The sequence below is a fragment of the Ambystoma mexicanum genome, chromosome 13 (assembly GCF_040938575.1).
Source record: "Ambystoma mexicanum isolate Mex_15411 chromosome 13, UKY_AmexF1_1, whole genome shotgun sequence".
Classification (NCBI taxonomy): Eukaryota; Metazoa; Chordata; class Amphibia; order Caudata; family Ambystomatidae; genus Ambystoma; species Ambystoma mexicanum.
This window is the reverse complement of record NC_090938.1, coordinates 741686191-741703862: the sequence shown is the minus strand read 5'-3', so window position 1 is coordinate 741703862 and position 17672 is coordinate 741686191.

Genomic DNA, 17672 nt, shown 5'->3' with positions numbered 1-17672 from the left:
GGATGCAGCTGCCTGGGAATACATCCTGCCTCTAGCATTGCTGCCCGGGACGCAGCTGCTTGGGAATAAATCCTGCCTCTAGCACTGCTGCCTGGGTCGCAGCTGCATGGGAATACATCACGCCTCTAGCATTGCTGCCTGAGTCGCAGCTGCATGGGAATACATCCCGCCTCTAGCATAGCTGGCTGGGTCGCAGCTGCATGGGAATACATCCCGCCTCTGGCATTGCTGCCTGGGTCACAGCTGCATGGGAATACATCCTGCCTCTAGCATTGCTGCCTGGGTCGCAGCAGCATGGAAATACATCCTGCCTCTAGCATTGCTGCCTCGGTCGCAGCTGCATTGAAATACATCCTGCCTCTAGTATTGCTGCCCGCTTCGCAGCTGCATGGGAATACATCCCGCCTCTAGCATTGCTATCTGGGTCACAGCTGCATGGGAATACATCCTGCCTCTAGCATTGCTGCCTGGGTCGCAGCTGCATGGAAACACATCCTGCCTCTAGCATCGCTGCCTGGGTCGCAGCTGCATGGGAATACATCCCGCCTCTAGCACTGCTGCCTGGGTCGCAGCTGCATGGAAGTACAACCCGCCTATGGCAGTGCTGCCTGGGTCGCAGCTGCATGGGAATACACCCTGCCTCTAGCATCGCTGCCTGGGTCGCAGCTGCATGGGAATACATCCTGCCTCTAGTATTGCTGCCTGGGTCGCAGCTGCATTGGAATACATCCTGCTTCTAGCATCGCTGCCTGGGTTGCAGCAGCATGGGAATACAAACTGCCTCTAGCATCGCTGCCTGGGTCGCAGAAGCATGGGAATACATCCTGCCTCTATCACTGCTGCATGGGATGCAGCTGGCTGGGAATACATCCTGCCTCTAGCATTGCTGCCCGGGACGCAGCTGCTTGGGAATAAATCCTGCCTCTAGCACTGCTGCCCACGTTGCAGCTGCATGGGAATACATCCCGCCTCTAGCATAGCTGCCTGGGTCGCAGCTGCATGGGAATATATCCCGCCTCTGGCATTGCTGCCTGGGTCACAGCTGCATGGGAATACATTCTGCCTCTAGCATAGCTGCCTGGGTCGCAGCTGCATGGAAATACATCCTGCCTCTAGCATTGCTCCCTGGGTCGCAGCTGCATGGGAATAATTCCCGCCTCTGGCATTGCTGCCTGGGTCACAGCTGCATGGGAATACATCCTGCCTCTAGCATAGCTGCCTGGGTCGCAGTTGCATGGGAATACATCCCGCCTCTGGCATTGCTGCCTGGGTCACAGCTGCATGGGAATACATCCTGCCTCTAGCATAGCTGCCTGGGTCGCAGCTGCATGGAAATAAATCCTGCCTCTAGCATTGCTCCCTGGGTCGCAGCTGCATGGAAATACATCCTGCCTCTAGCATTGCTCCCTGGGTCGCAGCTGCATGGGAATAAATCCCGCCTATAGCATCGCTGCCTGGGTCACAGCTGCATGGGAATACATCCTGCCTCTAGCATTGCTGCCTGAGAATGCATCCTGCCTCTAGCATTGCTGCCTGGGTCACAGCTGCATGGGAATACATCCCCCCCCGAGCATCGCGGCCTGGGTCGCAGCTGCATGGGAATAAATCCCACCTACAGCATTGCTACCTGGGTCACAGCAGCATGGGAATACATCCTGCCTCTAGCATTCCTTTCTCGGTCGCAGCTGCATTGAAATACATCCTGCCTCTAGTATTGCTGCCCGGGTCGCAGCTGCATGGGAATACATCTTGCGGGAATACATCCCGCCTCTAGCATTGTTATCTGGGTCACAGCTGCATGGGAATACATCCTGCCTCTAGCATTGCTGCCTGGGTTTCAGCTGCATGGAAATACATCCTGCCTCTAGCATCGCTGCCTGGGATGCAGCTGCATGGGAATACATCCCGCCTCTAGCAATGCTGCCCGGGACGCAGCTGCTTGGGAATAAATCCTGCCTCTAGCACTGCTGCCTGGGTCGCAGCTGCATGGGAATACATCCCGCCTCTAGCATAGCTGCCTGGGTCGAAGCTGCATGGGAATACATCCGCCTCTTGCATTGCTGCCTGGGTCACAGCTGCATGGGAATACATCCTGCCTCTAGCATTGCTACCTGGCTCGCAGCAGCATGGAAATACATCCTGCCTCTAGCATTGCTTTCTCGGTCGCAGCTGCATTGAAATACATCCTGCCTCTAGTATTGCTGCCCGGGTCGCAGCTGCATGGCAATACATCCTGCAGGAATACATCCCGCCTCTAGCATTGCTATCTGGGTCACAGCTGCATGGGAATACATCCTGCCTCTAGCATTGCTGCTTGGGTCGCAGCTGCATGGAAATACATCCTGCCTCTAGCATCGCTGCCTGGGTGGCAGCTGCATGGGAATACATCCCGCCTCTAGCACTGCTGCCTGGGTCGCAGCTGCATGGAAGTACAACCCGCCTATGGCAGTGTTGCCTGGGTCGCAGCTGCATGGGAATACACCCTGCCTCTAGCATCGCTGCCTGGTTCGCAGCTGCATGGGAATACATCCTGCCTCTAGTATTGCTGCCTGGGTCGCAGCTGCATGGGAATACATCCTGCCTCTAGCATCGCTGCCTGGGTTGCAGCAGCATGGGAATACATCCTGCCTCTAGCATCGCTGCCTGGGTCGCAGAAGCATGGGAATACATCCTGCCTTTATCACTGCTGCCTGGGATGCAGCTGCCTGGGAATACATCCTGCCTCTAGCAATGCTGCCCGGGACGCAGCTGCTTGGGAATAAATCCTGCCTCTAGCATTGCTGCCCGGGTCGCAGCTGCATGGGAATACATCCCGCCTCTAGCATAGCTGCCTGGGTCGCAGCTGCATGCGAATACATCCCGCCTCTGGCATTGCTACCTGGGTCACAGCTGCATGGGAATACATCCTGCCTCTAGCATAGCTGCCTGGGTCATAGCTGCATGGAAATACATCCTGCCTCTAGCATTGCTCCCTGTGTCGCAGCTGCATGGGAATAAATCCCACCTATAGCATCGCTGCCTGGGTCACAGCTGCATGGGAATACATCCCTCCTCTGGCATTGCTGCCTGGGTCACAGCTGCATGGGAATACATCCTGCCTCTAGCATAGCTGCCTGGGTCGCAGCTGCATGGAAATACATCCTGCCTCTAGCATTGCTACCTGGGTCGCAGCTGCATGGAAATACACCCTGCCTCTAGCATTGCTCCCTGGGTCACAGCTGCATGGGAATAAATCCTGCCTATAGCATCGCTGCCTGGGTCGCAGCTGCATGGGAATACATCCTGCCTCTAGCATTGCTGCCTGGGAATGCATCCTGCCTCTAGCATTGCTGCCTGGGTCACAGCTGCATGGGAATACATCCCCCCTCTAGCATCGCTGCCTGGGTCGCAGCTGCATGGGAATACATCCTGCCTCTAGCATTGCTGCCTGGGTCACAGCTGCATCCTGCCTCTAGCATTGCTGCATGGGTCGCAGCTGCATCCTGCCTCTCTCTAGCATTGCTGCCTGGGTCGCAGCTGTATGGGAATACATCCTGCCTCTAGCATCGCTGCCTGGGTCGCAGCTGCATGGAAATACATCCTGCCTCTAGCATTGCTGCCTGGGTCGCAGCTTTATGAGAATACATCCTGCCTCTAGCATTGTTGCCTGGGTCGCAGCTGCATTGAAATACATCCTGCCCATAGTATTGCTGCCTGGGTCGCAGCTGTATGGAAATACATCCCGTCTCTAGCATTGCTGCCCGGGTAGCAGCTGCATGGGAATACATCCTGCCTCTAGCATTGCTGCATGGGTCACACTGCATGGGAATGAATCCTGCCCCTAGCATTGCTGCCTGGGTCGCAGCGGCATGGGAATACATCCTGCCTCTAGTATTGCTGCCTGGGAGGCAGCTGCAGGGGAATACATCCTGCTCTAGCATTGCTGCCTGGGTTGAAGCTGCATGTGAATACATCCTGCCTCTAGCATTGCTGCCTGCATCTCAGCTGCATGGGAATACATCCTGCCTTTAGCATTGCTGCCTGGGTTGAAGCTGCATGGGAATACATCCTGCCTATTGCATTGCTACCTGGGTCGCAGCTACATGGGAATACATCCCGCCTCTAGCATTGCTGCCTGGGTCACAGCTGCATGGGAATACATCCCGCGGGAATACATCCCGCCTCTAGCATTGCTATCTGGGTCACAGCTGCATGGGAATACATCCTGCCTCTAGCATTGCTGCCTGGGTAACAGCTGCATGGGAATACATCCTGCCTCTAGCATTGTTGCCTGGGTCGCAGCTACATGGAAATACATCCTGCCTCTAGCATTGCTGCCTGGGTCGCAGCTGCATGGGAATACATCCTGCCTCTAGCATTGCTGCCCGGGTCGCAGCTGTATGGGAATACATCCTGCCTCTAGCATTGCTGCCTGGGTCTCAGCTGCATTGAAATACATCCTGCCTCTAGTATTGCTGCCTGGGTCGCAGCTGCATGGAAATACATCCCGCCTCTAGCATTGCTATCTGGGTTGCAGCTGCATGGAAATACATCCCGCCTCTAGCATTGCTGCCTGGGAGGCAGCTGCATGGGAATACATCCTGCCCCTAGCATTGCTGCCTGGATCGCAGCTGCAAGGGAATACATCCTGCCTTTAGCATTGCTGCCTGGGTTGAAGCTGCATGGGAATACATCCTGCCTCTAGCATTGCTACCTGGGTCGCAGCTGCATGGGAATACATCCCGTGGGAATACATCCCGCCTCTAGCATTGCTATCTGAGTCACAGCTGCATGGGAATACATCCTGCCTCTAGCATTGCTGCCTGGGTCATAGCTGCATGGGAACACATCCTGCCTCTAGCATTGCTGCCTGGGTCGCAGCTGCATGGAAATACATCCTGCCTCTAGCATTGCTGCCTGGGTCACAGCTGCATGGAAATACATCCTGCCTCTAGCATCGCTGCCTGGGTCACAGCTGCATTGGAATACATCCTGCCTCTAGCATCGCTGCCTGGGTCGCAGCTGCATGGGAATACATCCTGCCTCTAGCATCGCTGCTTGGGTCGCAGCTACATGGGAATACATCCTGCCTCTAGCATCGCTGCCTGGGTCGCAGCAGCATGGGAATATATCCTGCCTCTAGCATTGCTGCCTGGGTCGCAGCTTTATGGGAATACATCCTGCCTCTAGCATTGTTGCATGGGTCGCAGCTGCATTGAAATACATCCTGCCTCTAGTATTGCTGCCTGGGTCGCAGCTGTATGGAAATACATCCCGTCTCTAGCATTGCTGCCCGGGTAGGGGTAGCAGCTGCATGGGAATACATCCTGCCTCTAGCATTGCTGCATGGGTCACACTGCATGGGAATGAATCCTGCCCCTAGCATTGCTGCCTGGGTCGCAGCTGCATGGGAATACATCCTGCCTCTAGTATTGCTGCCTGGGAGGCAGCTGCAGGGGAATACATCCTGCTCTAGCATTACTGCATGGGTCACACTGCATGGGAATGAATCCTGCCCCTAGCATTGCTGCCTGGGTTGAAGCTGCATGTGAATACATCCTGCCTCTAGCATTGCTGCCTGCATCTCAGCTGCATGGGAATACATCCTGCCTTTAGCATTGCTGCCTGGGTTGAAGCTGCATGGGAATACATCCTGCCTCTAGCATTGCTACCTGGGTCGCAGCTACATGGGAATACATCCCGCCTCTAGCATTGCTGTCTGGGTCACAGCTGCATGGGAATACATCCCGCCTCTAGCATCGCTGCCTGGGTCGCAGCTGCATGGAAATACATCCAGCCTGCCTCTAGCATTGCTGCCTGGGTCGCAGCTGCATTACAATACATCCTGCCTCTAGCATTGCTGCCTGGGTCGCAGCTGCATTGAAATACATCCTGCCTCTAGTATTGCTGCTTGGGTAGTAGCTGCATAGGAATACATCCTGCCTCTTGCATTGCTACCTGGATCGCAGCTGCATGGAAATACATCCTGCCTCTAGCATTGCTGCCTGGGTCGCAGCTGCATGGGAATACATCCTGCCTCTAGCATTGCTGCCCGGGTCGCAGCTGTATGGGAATACATCCTGCCTCTAGCATTGCTGCCTGGGTCCCAGCTGCATTGAAATACATCCTGCCTCTAGTATTGCTGCCTGGGTCGCAGCTGCATGGAAATACATCCAGCCTCTAGCATTGCTGCCTGGGTCTCAGCTTTATGGAAATACATCCCGCCTCTAGCATTGCTATCTGGGTCGCAGCTGCATGGAAATACATCCCGCCTCTAGCATTGCTGCCTGGGTCGCAGCTACATGGAAATACATCCTGCCTCTAGCATTGCTGCCTGGGTCGCAGCTACATGGAAATACATCCTGCCTCTAGCATTGCTGCCTGGGTCGCAGCTGCATGGGAATACATCCTGCCTCTAGCATTGCTGCCCGGGTCGCAGCTATATGGGAATACATCCTGCCTCTAGCATTGCTGCCTGGGTCTCAGCTGCATTGAAATACATCCTGCCTCTAGTATTGCTGCCTGGGTCGCAGCTGCATGGAAATACACCCCGCCTCTAGCATTGCTATCTGGGTCGCAGCTGCATGGAAATACATCCCGCCTCTAGCATTGCTGCCTGGGTCGCAGCTGCATGGGAATACATCCCGCCTCTGGCATTGCTGCCTGGGTCGCAGCTGCATGGAAATACATCCTGCCTCTGGCATTGCTGCCCGGGTCGCAGCTGCATGGGAATACATCCCGTGGGAATACATCCTGCCTCTAGCATTGCTATCTGGGTCACAGCTGCATGGGAATACATCCTGCCTCTAGCATTGCTGCCTGGGTAACAGCTGCATGGGAATACATCCTGCCTCTAGCATTGCTGCCAGGGTCGCAGCTGCATGGGAATACATCCTGCCTCTAGCATTGCTATCTGGGTCACAGCTGCATGGGAATACATCCCGCCTCTAGCATTGCTGCCTGGGTAACAGCTGCATGGGAATACATCCTGCCTCTAGCATTGCTGCCTGGGTCGCACCTGCATGGAAATACATCCTGCCTCTAGCATTGCTGCCTGGGTCGCAGCTGCATGGAAATACATCCTGCCTCTAGCACCGCAGCCTGGGTCGCAGCTGCATGGGAATACATCCTGCCTCTAGCATCGCTGCCTGGGTCGCAGCTGCATTGAAATACATCCTGCCTCTAGTATTGCTGCCTGGGTCGCAGCTGTATGTGAATACATCCTGCATCTAGCATTGCTGCATGGGTCGCAGCTGCATGGGAATACATCCTGCCCCTAGCATTGCTACCTGGGTCGCAGCTGCATGGGAATACATCCTGCCTCTAGTATTGCTGCCTGGGAGGCAGCTGCATGGGAATACATCCTGCCTCTATCATTGCTGCCTGGGTTGAAGCTGCATGGGAATACATCCTGCCCCTAGCATTGCTGCCTGGATCGCAGCTGCAAGGGAATACATCCTGCCTTTAGCATTGCTGCCTGGGTTGAAGCTGCATGGGAATACATCCTGCCTCTAGCATTGCTACCTGGGTCGCAGCTGCATGGGAATACATCCCGCCTCTAGCATTGCTGCCTGGGTCACAGCTGCATGGGAATACATCCTGTCTCTAGCATCGCTGCCTGGGTCACAGCTGCATGGAAATGCCTCCTGCCTCTAGCAGTGTTGGCTTGGTCGCAGCTGTATGGAAATACATCCAGCCTGCCTCTAGCATTGCTGCCTGGGTCGCAGCTGTATGGGAATACATCCTGCCTCTAGCATTGCTGCCTGGGTCGCAGCTGCATTGAAATACATCCTGCCTCTAGTATTGCTGCCTGGGTCGCAGCTGCATGGGAATACATCCTGCCTCTAGCATTGCTGCCTGGGTCGCAGCTGTATGGGAATACATACTGCCTCTAGAATTGCTGCCTGGGTCACAGCTGCATTGAAATACATCCTGCCTCTAGTATTGCTACCTGGGTCGCAGCTGCATGGAAATACATCCCACCTCTAGCATTGCTGCCTGGGTCACAGCTCTATGGAAATACATCCCACCTCTAGCCTTGCTATCTGGGTCGCAGCTGCATGGAAATACATCCCGCCTCTACCATTGCTGCTTGGGTCTCAGCTGCATGGGAATACATCCCGCCTCTGGCATTGCTGCCTGGGTCGCAGCTGCATTGAAATACATCCTGCCTCTAGCATTGCTGCCTGGGTCTCAGCTGCATGGGAATACATCCCGCCTCTGGCATTGCTGCCTGGGTCGCAGCAGCATGGAAATACATCCTGCCTCTAGCATTGCTGCCCGGGTCGCCACTGCATGGGAACACATCCCGCGGGAATACATCCCGCCTCTAGCATTGCTATCTGGGTCACAGCTGCATGGGAATACATCCTGCCTCTAGCATTGCTGCCTGGGTCGCAGCTGCATGGAAATACATCCCACCTCTAGCATTGCTGCCTGGGTCTCAGCTGCATGGGAATACATCCCGCCTCTGGCATTGCTGCCTGGGTCGCAGCAGCATGGAAATACATCCTGCCTTTAGCATTGCTGCCCGGGTCACCACTGCATGGGAATACATCCCGCGGGAATACATCCCGCCTCTAGCATTGCTATCTGTGTCACAGCTGCATGGGAATACATCCTGCCTCTAGCATTACTGCCTGGGTCGCAGCTGCATGGAAATACATCCTGCCTCTAGCATCGCTGCCTGGGTCGCAGCTGCATGGGAATACATCCCGCCTCTAGCACTGCTGCCTGGGTCGCAGCTGCATGGAGGTACATCCCGCCTATGGCAGTGCTGCCTGGGTCGCAGCTGCATGGGAATACACCCTGCCTCTAGCATCGCTGCCTGGGTCGCAGCTGCATGGGAATACATCCTGCCTCTAGCATCAGTGGCTGGGTTGCAGCAGCATGGGAATACATCCTGCCTCTAGCATCGCTGCCTGGGTCGCAGAAGCATGGGAATACATCCTGCCTCTATCACTGCTGCCTGGGATGCAGCTGCCTGGGAATACATCCTGCCTCTAGCATTGCTGCCCGGGACGCAGCTGCTTGGGAATAAATCCTGCCTCTAGCACTGCTGCCTGGGTCGCAGCTGCATGGGAATACATCACGCCTCTAGCATTGCTGCCTGGGTCGCAGCTGCATGGGAATACATCCCGCCTCTAGCATAGCTGCCTGGGTCGCAGCTGCATGGGAATACATCCCGCCTCTGGCATTGCTGCCTGGGTCACAGCTGCATGGGAATACATCCTGCCTCTAGCATTGCTGCCTGGGTCGCAGCAGCATGGAAATACATCCTGCCTCTAGCATTGCTGCCTCGGTCGCAGCTGCATTGAAATACATCCTGCCTCTAGTATTGCTGCCCGCTTCGCAGCTGCATGGGAATACATCCTGCGGGAATACATCCCGCCTCTAGCATTGCTATCTGGGTCACAGCTGCATGGGAATACATCCTGCCTCTAGCATTGCTGCCTGGGTCGCAGCTGCATGGAAACACATCCTGCCTCTAGCATCGCTGCCTGGGTCGCAGCTGCATGGGAATACATCCCGCCTCTAGCACTGCTGCCTGGGTCGCAGCTGCATGGAAGTACAACCCGCCTATGGCAGTGCTGCCTGGGTCGCAGCTGCATGGGAATACACCCTGCCTCTAGCATCGCTGTCTGGGTCGCAGCTGCATGGGAATACATCCTGCCTCTAGTATTGCTGCCTGGGTCGCAGCTGCATGGGAATACATCCTGCTTCTAGCATCGCTGCCTGGGTTGCAGCAGCATGGGAATACAAACTGCCTCTAGCATCGCTGCCTGGGTCGCAGAAGCATGGGAATACATCCTGCCTCTATCACTGCTGCATGGGATGCAGCTGGCTGGGAATACATCCTGCCTCTAGCATTGCTGCCCGGGACGCAGCTGCTTGGGAATAAATCCTGCCTCTAGCACTGCTACTCACGTCGCAGCTGCATGGGAATACATCCTGCCTCTAGCATAGCTGCCTGGGTCGCAGCTGCATGGGAATACATCCCGCCTCTGGCATTGCTGCCTGGGTCACAGCTGCATGGGAATACATCCTGCCTCTAGCATAGCTGCCTGGGTCGCAGCTGCATGGAAATACATCCTGCCTCTAGCATTGCTCCCTGGGTCGCAGCTGCATGGGAATACATCCCGCCTCTGGCATTGCTGCCTGGGTCACAGCTGCATGGGAATACATCCTGCCTCTAGCATAGCTGCCTGGGTCGCAGTTGCATGGGAATACATCCCGCCTCTGGCATTGCTGCCTGGGTCACAGCTGCATGGGAATACATCCTGCCTCTAGCATAGCTGCCTGGGTCGCAGCTGCATGGCAATACATCCTGCAGGAATACATCCCGCCTCTAGCATTGCTATCTGGGTCACAGCTGCATGGGAATACATCCTGCCTCTAGCATTGCTGCTTGGGTCGCAGCTGCATGGAAATACATCCTGCCTCTAGCATTGCTGCCAGGGTCGCAGCTGCATGGGAATACATCCCGCCTCTAGCACTGCTGCCTGGGTCGCAGCTGCATGGAAGTACAACCCACCTATGGCAGTGTTGCCTGGGTCGCAGCTGCATGGGAATACACCCTGCCTCTAGCATCGCTGCCTGGTTCGCAGCTGCATGGGAATACATCCTGCCTCTAGTATTGCTGCCTGGGTCGCAGCTGCATGGGAATACATCCTGCCTCTAGCATCGCTGCCTGGGTTGCAGCAGCATGGGAATACATCCTGCCTCTAGCATCGCTGCCTGGGTCGCAGAAGCATGGGAATACATCCTGCCTTTATCACTGCTGCCTGGGATGCAGCTGCCTGGGAATACATCCTGCCTCTAGCAATGCTGCCCGGGACGCAGCTGCTTGGGAATAAATCCTGCCTCTAGCACTGCTGCCCGGGTCGCAGCTGCATGGGAATACATCCCGCCTCTAGCATAGCTGCCTGGGTCGCAGCTGCATGCGAATACATCCCACCTCTGGCATTGCTACCTGGGTCACAGCTGCATGGGAATACATCCTGCCTCTAGCATAGCTGCCTGGGTCATAGCTGCATGGAAATACATCCTGCCTCTAGCATTGCTCCCTGTGTCGCAGCTGCATGGGAATAAATCCTACCTATAGCATTGCTGCCTGGGTCACAGCTGCATGGGAATACATCCCTCCTCTGGCATTGCTGCCTGGGTCACAGCTGCATGGGAATACATCCTGCCTCTAGCATAGCTGCCTGGGTCGCAGCTGCATGGAAATACATCCTGCCTCTAGCATTGCTACCTGGGTCGCAGCTGCATGGAAATACACCCTGCCTCTAGCATTGCTCCCTGGGTCACAGCTGCATGGGAATAAATCCCGCCTATAGCATCGCTGCCTGGGTCGCAGCTGCATGGGAATACATCCTGCCTCTAGCATTGCTGCCTGGGAATGCATCCTGCCTCTAGCATTGCTGCCTGGGTCACAGCTGCATGGGAATACATCCCCCCTCTAGCATCGCTGCCTGGGTCGCAGCTGCATGGGAATACATCCTGCCTCTAGCATTGCTGCCTGGGTCACAGCTGCATCCTGCCTCTAGCATTGCTGCATGGGTCGCAGCTGCATCCTGCCTCTCTCTAGCATTGCTGCCTGGGTCGCAGCTGTATGGGAATACATCCTGCCTCTAGCATCGCTGCCTGGGTCGCAGCTGCATGGAAATACATCCTGCCTCTAGCATTGCTGCCTGGGTCGCAGCTTTATGGGAATACATCCTGCCTCTAGCATTGTTGCCTGGGTCGCAGCTGCATTGAAATACATCCTGCCCATAGTATTGCTGCCTGGGTCGCAGCTGTATGGAAATACATCCCGTCTCTAGCATTGCTGCCCGGGTAGCAGCTGCATGGGAATACATCCTGCCTCTAGCATTGCTGCATGGGTCACACTGCATGGGAATGAATCCTGCCCCTAGCATTGCTGCCTGGGTCGCAGCGGCATGGGAATACATCCTGCCTCTAGTATTGCTGCCTGGGAGGCAGCTGCAGGGGAATACATCCTGCTCTAGCATTGCTGCCTGGGTTGAAGCTGCATGTGAATACATCCTGCCTCTAGCATTGCTGCCTGCATCTCAGCTGCATGGGAATTCATCCTGCCTTTAGCATTGCTGCCTGGGTTGAAGCTGCATGGGAATACATCATGCCTCTAGCATTGCTACCTGGGTCGCAGCTACATGGGAATACATCCCGCCTCTAGCATTGCTGCCTGGGTCACAGCTGCATGGGAATACATCCCGCCGGAATACATCCCGCCTCTAGCATTGCTATCTGGGTCACAGCTGCATGGGAATACATCCTGCCTCTAGCATTGCTGCCTGGGTAACAGCTGCATGGGAATACATCCTGCCTCTAGCATTGTTGCCTGGGTCGCAGCTACATGGAAATACATCCTGCCTCTAGCATTGCTGCCTGGGTCGCAGCTGCATGGGAATACATCCTGCCTCTAGCATTGCTGCCCGGGTCACAGCTGTATGGGAATACATCCTGCCTCTAGCATTGCTGCCTGGGTCTCAGCTGCATTGAAATACATCCTGCCTCTAGTATTGCTGCCTGGGTCGCAGCTGCATGGAAATACATCCCGCCTCTAGCATTGCTATCTGGGTTGCAGCTGCATGGAAATACATCCCGCCTCTAGCATTGCTGCTGGGAGGCAGCTGCATGGGAATACATCCTGCCCCTAGCATTGCTGCCTGGATCGCAGCTGCAAGGGAATACATCCTGCCTTTAGCATTGCTGCCTGGGTTGAAGCTGCATGGGAATACATCCTGCCTCTAGCATTGCTACCTGGGTCGCAGCTGCATGGGAATACATCCCGTGGGAATACATCCCGCCTCTAGCATTGCTATCTGGGTCACAGCTGCATGGGAATACATCCTGCCTCTAGCATTGCTGCCTGGGTCATAGCTGCATGGGAACACATCCTGCCTCTAGCATTGCTGCCTGGGTCGCAGCTGCATGGAAATACATCCTGCCTCTAGCATTGCTGCCTGGGTCACAGCTGCATGGAAATACATCCTGCCTCTAGCATCGCTGCCTGGGTCACAGCTGCATTGGAATACATCCTGCCTCTAGCATCGCTGCCTGGGTCACAGCTGCATGGGAATACATCCTGCCTCTAGCATCGCTGCCTGGGTCGCAGCTACATGGGAATACATCCTGCCTCTAGCATCGCTGCCTGGGTCGCAGCAGCATGGGAATATATCTTGCCTCTAGCATTGCTGCCTGGGTCGCAGCTTTATGGGAATACATCCTGCCTCTAGCATTGTTGCCTGGGTCGCAGCTGCATTGAAATACATCCTGCCTCTAGTATTGCTGCCTGGGTCGCAGCTGTATGGAAATACATCCCGTCTCTAGCATTGCTGCCCGGGTAGGGGTAGCAGCTGCATGGGAATACATCCTGCCTCTAGCATTGCTGCATGGGTCACACTGCATGGGAATGAATCCTGCCCCTAGCATTGCTGCCTGGGTCGCAGCTGCATGGGAATACATCCTGCCTCTAGTATTGCTGCCTGGGAGGCAGCTGCAGGGGAATACATCCTGCTCTAGCATTGCTGCCTGGGTTGAAGCTGCATGTGAATACATCCTGCCTCTAGCATTGCTGCCTGCATCTCAGCTGCATGGAAATACATCCTGCCTCTAGCATTGCTGCCTGGGTCGCAGCTTTATGGGAATACATCCTGCCTCTAGCATTGTTGCCTGGGTCGCAGCTGCATTGAAATACATCCTGCCCATAGTATTGCTGCCTGGGTCGCAGCTGTATGGAAATACATCCCGTCTCTAGCATTGCTGTCCGGGTAGCAGCTGCATGGGAATACATCCTGCCTCTAGCATTGCTGCATGGGTCACACTGCATGGGAATGAATCCTGCCCCTAGCATTGCTGCCTGGGTCGCAGCGGCATGGGAATACATCCTGCCTCTAGTATTGCTGCCTGGGAGGCAGCTGCAGGGGAATACATCCTGCTCTAGCATTGCTGCCTGGGTTGAAGCTGCATGTGAATACATCCTGCCTCTAGCATTGCTGCCTGCATCTCAGCTGCATGGGAATACATCCTGCCTTTAGCATTGCTGCCTGGGTTGAAGCTGCATGGGAATACATCCTGCCTCTAGCATTGCTACCTGGGTCGCAGCTACATGGGAATACATCCCGCCTCTAGCATTGCTGCCTGGGTCACAGCTGCATGGGAATACATCCCGCCGGAATACATCCCGCCTCTAGCATTGCTATCTGGGTCACAGCTGCATGGGAATACATCCTGCCTCTAGCATTGCTGCCTGGGTAACAGCTGCATGGGAATACATCCTGCCTCTAGCATTGTTGCCTGGGTCGCAGCTACATGGAAATACATCCTGCCTCTAGCATTGCTGCCTGGGTCGCAGCTGCATGGGAATACATCCTGCCTCTAGCATTGCTGCCCGGGTCACAGCTGTATGGGAATACATCCTGCCTCTAGCATTGCTGCCTGGGTCTCAGCTGCATTGAAATACATCCTGCCTCTAGTATTGCTGCCTGGGTCGCAGCTGCATGGAAATACATCCCGCCTCTAGCATTGCTATCTGGGTTGCAGCTGCATGGAAATACATCCCGCCTCTAGCATTGCTGCTGGGAGGCAGCTGCATGGGAATACATCCTGCCCCTAGCATTGCTGCCTGGATCGCAGCTGCAAGGGAATACATCCTGCCTTTAGCATTGCTGCCTGGGTTGAAGCTGCATGGGAATACATCCTGCCTCTAGCATTGCTACCTGGGTCGCAGCTGCATGGGAATACATCCCGTGGGAATACATCCCGCCTCTAGCATTGCTATCTGGGTCACAGCTGCATGGGAATACATCCTGCCTCTAGCATTGCTGCCTGGGTCATAGCTGCATGGGAACACATCCTGCCTCTAGCATTGCTGCCTGGGTCGCAGCTGCATGGAAATACATCCTGCCTCTAGCATTGCTGCCTGGGTCACAGCTGCATGGAAATACATCCTGCCTCTAGCATCGCTGCCTGGGTCACAGCTGCATTGGAATACATCCTGCCTCTAGCATCGCTGCCTGGGTCACAGCTGCATGGGAATACATCCTGCCTCTAGCATCGCTGCCTGGGTCGCAGCTACATGGGAATACATCCTGCCTCTAGCATCGCTGCCTGGGTCGCAGCAGCATGGGAATATATCCTGCCTCTAGCATTGTTGCCTGGGTCGCAGCTGCATTGAAATACATCCTGCCTCTAGTATTGCTGCCTGGGTCGCAGCTGTATGGAAATACATCCCGTCTCTAGCATTGCTGCCCGGGTAGGGGTAGCAGCTGCATGGGAATACATCCTGCCTCTAGCATTGCTGCATGGGTCACACTGCATGGGAATGAATCCTGCCCCTAGCATTGCTGCCTGGGTCGCAGCTGCATGGGAATACATCCTGCCTCTAGTATTGCTGCCTGGGAGGCAGCTGCAGGGGAATACATCCTGCTCTAGCATTGCTGCCTGGGTTGAAGCTGCATGTGAATACATCCTGCCTCTAGCATTGCTGCCTGCATCTCAGCTGCATGGGAATACATCCTGCCTTTAGCATTGCTGCCTGGGTTGAAGCTGCATGGGAATACATCCTGCCTCTAGCATTGCTACCTAGGTCACAGCTACATGGGAATACATCCCGCCTCTAGCATTGCTGCCTGGGTCACAGCTGCATGGGAATACATCCCGCCTCTAGCATCGCTGCCTGGGTCGCAGCTGCATGGAAATACATCCAGCCTGCCTCTAGCATTACTGCCTGGGTCGCAGCTGCATTACAATACATCCTGCCTCTAGCATTGCTGCCTGGGTCGCAGCTGCATTGAAATACATCCTGCCTCTAGTATTGCTGCTTGGGTAGCAGCTGCATGGGAATACATCCTGCCTCTTGCATTGCTACCTGGATCGCAGCTGCATGGAAATACATCCTGCCTCTAGCATTGCTGCCTGGGTCGCAGCTGCATGGGAATACATCCTGCCTCTAGCATTGCTGCCTGGGTCGCAGCTTTATGGGAATACATCCTGCCTCTAGCATTGTTGCCTGGGTCGCAGCTGCATTGAAATACATCCTGCCTCTAGTATTGCTGCCTGGGTCGCAGCTGCATGGAAATACATCCCGCCTCTAGCATTGCTATCTGGGTTGCAGCTGCATGGAAATACATCCCGCCTCTAGCATTGCTGCTGGGAGGCAGCTGCATGGGAATACATCCTGCCCCTAGCATTGCTGCCTGGATCGCAGCTGCAAGGGAATACATCCTGCCTTTAGCATTGCTGCCTGGGTTGAAGCTGCATGGGAATACATCCTGCCTCTAGCATTGCTACCTGGGTCGCAGCTGCATGGGAATACATCCCGTGGGAATACATCCCGCCTCTAGCATTGCTATCTGGGTCACAGCTGCATGGGAATACATCCTGCCTCTAGCATTGCTGCCTGGGTCATAGCTGCATGGGAACACATCCTGCCTCTAGCATTGCTGCCTGGGTCACAGCTGCATGGAAATACATCCTGCCTCTAGCATTGCTGCCTGGGTCACAGCTGCATGGAAATACATCCTGCCTCTAGCATCGCTGCCTGGGTCACAGCTGCATTGGAATACATCCTGCCTCTAGCATCGCTGCCTGGGTCACAGCTGCATGGGAATACATCCTGCCTCTAGCATCGCTGCCTGGGTCGCAGCTACATGGGAATACATCCTGCCTCTAGCATCGCTGCCTGGGTCGCAGCAGCATGGGAATATATCCTGCCTCTAGCATTGCTGCCTGGGTCGCAGCTTTATGGGAATACATCCTGCCTCTAGCATTGTTGCCTGGGTCGCAGCTGCATTGAAATACATCCTGCCTCTAGTATTGCTGCCTGGGTCGCAGCTGTATGGAAATACATCCCGTCTCTAGCATTGCTGCCCGGGTAGGGGTAGCAGCTGCATGGGAATACATCCTGCCTCTAGCATTGCTGCATGGGTCACACTGCATGGGAATGAATCCTGCCCCTAGCATTGCTGCCTGGGTCGCAGCTGCATGGGAATACATCCTGCCTCTAGTATTGCTGCCTGGGAGGCAGCTGCAGGGGAATACATCCTGCTCTAGCATTGCTGCCTGGGTTGAAGCTGCATGTGAATACATCCTGCCTCTAGCATTGCTGCCTGCATCTCAGCTGCATGGAAATACATCCTGCCTCTAGCATTGCTGCCTGGGTCGCAGCTTTATGGGAATACATCCTGCCTCTAGCATTGTTGCCTGGGTCGCAGCTGCATTGAAATACATCCTGCCCATAGTATTGCTGCCTGGGTCGCAGCTGTATGGAAATACATCCCGTCTCTAGCATTGCTGCCCGGGTAGCAGCTGCATGGGAATACATCCTGCCTCTAGCATTGCTGCATGGGTCACACTGCATGGGAATGAATCCTGCCCCTAGCATTGCTGCCTGGGTCGCAGCGGCATGGGAATACATCCTGCCTCTAGTATTGCTGCCTGGGAGGCAGCTGCAGGGGAATACATCCTGCTCTAGCATTGCTGCCTGGGTTGAAGCTGCATGTGAATACATCCTGCCTCTAGCATTGCTGCCTGCATCTCAGCTGCATGGGAATACATCCTGCCTTTAGCATTGCTGCCTGGGTTGAAGCTGCATGGGAATACATCCTGCCTCTAGCATTGCTACCTGGGTCGCAGCTACATGGGAATACATCCCGCCTCTAGCATTG